This window comes from Aquarana catesbeiana, linkage group LG03, assembly GCF_042186555.1.
Source record: "Aquarana catesbeiana isolate 2022-GZ linkage group LG03, ASM4218655v1, whole genome shotgun sequence".
Taxonomy (NCBI): domain Eukaryota; kingdom Metazoa; phylum Chordata; class Amphibia; order Anura; family Ranidae; genus Aquarana; species Aquarana catesbeiana.
The window spans coordinates 355,180,758-355,186,678 of record NC_133326.1 but is presented as its reverse complement, the minus strand read 5'-3'; the positions used below and the strand labels follow the sequence as shown (position 1 = coordinate 355,186,678).

Genomic DNA, 5,921 nt, shown 5'->3' with positions numbered 1-5,921 from the left:
TCCCTGGGGTTAATTCTGCGGTTTAAATTTTGAACCTGACGGCGGAAGCCATCATGACTGCCTGGAGGCTGATGCCCCTGGCACAAAAGAAGGAGCTTTAAAAATGAAAATATATTTACTCCTTTACTTAAATGGCAAAAGGGTTACTTTTCCCACTAGTATTTCTTTGGATAAATTACCCAAATTCACCGCAAAAGGAAGACTAGCCACGAGCTTCTGCATGGTGAAAGGAAGTTTATCCTCCGCTGACGTGCGTTCCCGTACTCATGCATTTAGCTGTTTGTGTTAGCAACAATGTGCACAGAACCGTGTATAGCACCTGGTATTCCCAGGCGGTCTCCCATACAGGTACTAACCAGGCCTGACCCTGCTTAGCCTCTGAGATCAGACAAGATCGGGTGCTTTCAGGGTGATGTGGCCGTAGGGATCTCAGCAGTTGTGCGTTTGGCTAGTTTATAAGCAAGCACCTGCATGAGGACCTTGTGGAGGTTCTACAATAGAAACTCACAAAGCAATTGCAAACATAAAGCTGCCAGATCCTGGGCCTGCTTAGCAGGATACCTGAACACCTCTTAAACTGGCCTCACAATGATTAAGCAATTACTGTCAGCGCAGGCTGCTCAATCTGCCAGAGAAAAAAGTGTTTTTTTTTTAACAGGAATTCCAACATTTTATCCGTTGGATACCTAAGCATTTGAGCATTGTCTGCTGAACAAAAGCTCTTACTCACAGAGGATATAGCAGCGTTAATTGCTGGTATACTCTACTTAGTGAATTTCCTCCACCATAGGATAAAGTGTAAAACTTTTTTAGGAGGAAAAATAATGTTTATCTGGGAGATCATCTCAGATACAAAAAAAACTTTTCCAACAATAATGGACAGGAAAACGCATGCACAGTTTGAGGAGGCTTTAGCAAACCCAAACACTCAGTTGTGGAGCAAACCATACAGCAAGAAATTGCACCATCAATCTTAAGTTTGAAACCAGCTGATTCTCCCACATTTGACACCTCAGAAGAGTCATCAGCCTCACCACAGTCCCCTGAGGGGATTTGTCTTCTTCCACCCCTAGCTCTTCAGTTTGAGGTTCGTGGGCAATGGAAGAGAACCTGTGCAATTAAAGTCACTAAACTTTTTTTTTTAAAACCCATCATGGCTGAGGGAAAAATACACAGGGGCTGCAGTGTTGAAAACAGTTGCAAACATTTCATGGCCCCGATGCTCATTCTGACCAACCACTCCCTCTCAGGGGAGGATGCCATTTGTAGAGATCAGTAGGCTTTCCAGAGCTTTGAGGGGGACCCTTTTAGCTCTATTTTGGGGGTGTTTTACCCCCCTTCTGACCTTAGCCCGATGCACAAAGCAGAGGTACTATCAGAAGAAATCGCATCCACTGCTTGAGCAATAGTCCAGCCACTGCCCCTGCTATTAACGCTTAGCCTCATGCAAATAGTAAATGTGTTAAGCAGGAAATGCCTGTGTCAACAAAACCTCTTTCATGCTCCCTTTGCTCTTATGTCTCTGTGACAATTTTGCAGCCAGCACAAATGGAGTGTTTTTTTTTTCTTTAAAAACACACTCCCGCGTTGGAGGACGCCAACGCTGCGCTAAGCCTTGCCCCCACCTCGCATCACGCCCCCCTCCTTTCTCTTTCAAAAAGAGCTTTCCGACGGGACCGGCTTGTGAGTGAGGGAGGGATGGCTTGGAGGAGACCTGGAAGCTGCCCCGTGTAGGGGCGGTGAAAGAAAACGGCATTGCCGATAGTTTTCAGTTATCCCTTATACTCAACCTCATGAAGAGGGGAAGAGTTCAGCCCAGCTGGGGGTGTCTGGAGGAAGCAAAAACCCCCCACCTGGCTGGAGGAAAAAAGTCTGCTGCTTCTGTGACACAGCGTGATTTCTGAGCAAAGCATGAGAAGGTACATGCTCCATACAGCCCCCAGTGGTGACACTTAGGCATGACAACATTTATTTTAAAGGAGACAATTCATAAGAAAATTTAAAAAATTTCTTAAAAAAACTCCACTTACCTTTCCCACCACAGGGTTTTCTGTGGTAAACCAACAGACCCAATCTTTACCCTTCACAGTGGGTTCTGTTAAACCTTTAGGAGCTGGGGAACCTCGAGGAAACCCACAATCCTGGACCTGCAATAGCACCACCGGCAGTAAACTTTATGGCCTTAATACCAAAAAGTACTGTATTCCGGGGTCCAGCTCTCAAAAGAGAAGCATTCACAGGCAAAAACTTTGTTTCTTCGGACACGAGGACCGGGTACACTATCAATTCGGCCAGCAAGATACCTTAAATGGATCCGTCTGCATAGCTAGCCCCAGTAAGGATTGCTCCAGAGAAGCTCAGCTCAGCACATCTTTACTCCGTGACTAACATATAGACACTGGTGAAAAAACTGAGGTACTCCCAGTAGTGGGAGGGGTTATATAGGTAGTGCATTTTTTGTCTTAGGGCGTGCCAGTGTCCATCACCTGAAGGTGGCCTATAACCCACATAATAATTACTATGGCTCTGTGTCCCCTGATGTATGAAAAGAAAACATATTTTACCACGACATGAAAACATTACACATTACGAGCATTCTTAAAAAAAAATTATGAAGAAGAAGCAACATAAAAACCCAGCAAGGACAATTTATTTTGGAGAAATAAACAGTTCATATCAAAATTAAAATGTATTTTTTTGTGGCAGTAACAACTGTACAATTAAAAGCAATGGTTGAAACTTGCATATAACGTACATTTTCACATTCGCAAACACTTTTTAGCTATGCGCGAATTTGCAAATTTACTATAGCGCTCTGTAAAAAATGAATTGGAGTTAAATTGTGACTCTTTTCCATGACTGAGCATGCGCACTTGTGCTGGTACATAGTTGTAGAAAGAGGGGGAATTTATCTCTTCTCAGACTTTCAATGATATTTCAGTTTATACATCAATTTTTCCAGCAGTTTAAAAGCAGATTATCTTTAAACAGTATACCACATATTTAGGAACCAATTAGGCTATCATATCATGCTCTAAACATTATTTCCATGTGCAATTCCCGTGTTTCAATCACGACTAATGATTTATACGGTCTCTGTTGTCTGTGACCTATACTAAATTATATTTTTGACTCTTTTTTCTCGAGCGCTATAGTGAATTCATTTTCACGCTAATTTGTGCTGTTTTAGCCATTTTGAGACCATTTATTAGCGCATTCGCAAATTTGCGATATATTTAATAAACCCCTTAATGTGCAAGCATTTGAGCAGCACAATAACTTCCCTAATAGAGCACTAGTCCTATCTGGCCCAGACAATCATAAATACAGATATCATAAAACTAGAAACATAGTAATATAACAATTCAGGGCCAGTGATACAAGAAGGGGTGCAGCAGCCTTGACGCATTTTGCAACTGATTTGCTTTATCAGGAAACCATATGGAGACTCCAATATGACTTGTGTGGACAGCGCTGCAATCAATGCGATAATATTCTGAACAGCCCAAGCAAAAATGAGAAAAAGGGAAAGCAACTTTAAACTGGTGGTGAAGCAGCGGAATGTCTCTCTGGATGGTGCTTTAAGTCATGGTTAAGTCCGAAAATGATCCAGAAATATCCAGATAAATGAATCATAAAGGCAAGACAACCGAGGCACCCTACTGGAAGAGACGCCAAAACAAGGCCCAACTACTATGAATAATAGAGCCAAGCAGCATTTCCAACAACAGCCCAGGCAGTCAGCCTGGAGATGCCTTTCACCCTGTTTGTTCTTGTGGAATTATCCCTCTGAAGTCAGTACAACCTGTGCACCCCTTCAGCTTCAGATTTGACATCACCGTTACAAGACCCTAAGTGAAATTGTTCAGCAAAGGGGTAGATTTACTAAAACTAGTGCATTCAGAATCAGGTGCAGCTGTACATTATAGCCAATCGGCTTCTAACCTGAGCTTGTTCAATTTAGCTTTGACAATGAAACCTGTAAGCCTTACCGAAGGCATCTAGTAATGCTCTTGCCTATGTGTATAGAAGTTTAGTATCAGCAAATTATATGTTAACTTAAGTTTATGTAATGCCATTACATATACTCTTTTCTTTTAAACAATGTATTGCACATGTGTTTGAAAAATAAAAACGTTATTTGAAAAAAAAAAAAAAACCTGTAAGCCTGATTTTGCATTTTCCAGCTTTATTAAATAAACTCCAATGTGTTGGTGCTCTCTCTTTTTTTTTTAAATAGCTTTTATAGAAATGTTCATATTACAACATGGTGTACTAGTAGTACAAAAGTACAAAAGTATAAAAATGTACAAGAACATACTTTCAGCAACATATTGTGACGTAGGTAGGTATGTATATACTGTCCAGATGTACAGATAAGTAAGTAGATAACAAATAACAAACTTAGGGTTCTCTCTAAAACTAAAAAATTAAGTTGAGATGAGACCAAGATCAACTTGTACCAGAGTGATGGGAAGAGAAGAGTATGGAGAAGGAAAGGAACTGCTCATGATCCAAAGCATACCACCTCATCAGTGAAGCATGGTGGTGGTAGTGTCATGGCGTGGGCATGTATGGCTGCCAATGGAACTGGTTCTTTTGTATTTATTGATGATGTGACTGCTGACAAAAACAGCAGGATGAATTCTGAAGTGTTTCGGGTAATATTATCTGCTCATATTCAGCAAAATGCAGATGGACAATGACCCAAGGCATACTGCGAAAGCAACCAAAGAGTTTTTTAAGGGAAAGAAGTGAAATGTTATGCAATGGCCATGTCAATCACCTGACCTGAATCTGATTGAGCATGCATTTCACTTGCTGAAGACTAAACTGAAGGGATTATGCCCCAAGAACAAGCAGGAACTGAAGACAGTTGCAGTAGAGGTCTGGCAGAGCATCACCAGGGATGAAACCCAGCGTCTGGTGATGTCTATGCATTCCAGACTTCAGGCTGTAATTGACTACAAAGGATTTGCAACCTAGTATTAAAACGTGAAAGTTTGATGGATGATTGTTAATCTGTCCCATTACTTTTGGTCCCTTAAAAAGTGGGGAGGCACATAAACAAACTGTTGTAATTCCTACACGTTTACCTGATTTGGATGTAAATACCCTCAAATTAAAGCTGAAAGTCTGCAGTTAAAGCACATTTTGTAAATCCATTGTGGTGGTGTATAGAGCCAAAAAGATTAGAATTGTGACGATGTCTCAATATTTATGGACCTGACTGTATTTATAGATAGATATAGATATATGTCTATATATATATGTCTATAGATATAGATATATCTACATAAAAAAAAAAATTGGTAGAGTTGGTTTTTAAGACCAACACAGAGTTTAGTGATGCATTGATACTTTTTGTGCAACTGCTGTGACCATCACAATCATCAAAGAGTAATAAGACAGGAACAAGAAGAGGTAACATTTCATCAAAGCAAAACAGCAAAAATGTTTTGTCAAAAATTGCAACATATAATGGGTCAAATTCATCAGCAGTACAATTGCAGCAATAAGAACAAAATAATTTCCCCAAGATATGTCTTCAACAGTTTGTGATATAGTTATTCAGAAAAACTTTCTTTGCTAAAGCCTTATGTTCTTCAGCTGGTTCAAGAAGTAGACAATACTACATCATAGGTCTAAAATATATGTCATTTGTCATTTTGTGCAGTAACTGGTGTAATAAATAGCCAGCATATTCATGTAAAAATTGCAGAACTACCACAGCAATTAATTTACTTCCACTGGAAAGTACCGTAACTATGAAAATAATACACAGTAAACAACACAAGTGTTTTGCTACACCCACATATTATAATAACTAAGGTAAAATAAGGTAAACAGAGATGGATATTTAGAAAGCATGTTCTTCAATTTTTTTTTCTCTTTATATAAAGCAAATAAACTTTAGAGAT

At 39.9% G+C, this 5,921-nt stretch overlaps 1 pseudogene; it reads right to left on the bottom strand.

The window, feature by feature from the left end:
• Positions 1 to 307: 307 nt before the first annotated feature.
• On the bottom strand, positions 308 to 426 carry LOC141134987 (5S ribosomal RNA; annotated as a pseudogene).
• Between the last annotated feature and the right edge of the window lie 5,495 nt (positions 427 to 5,921).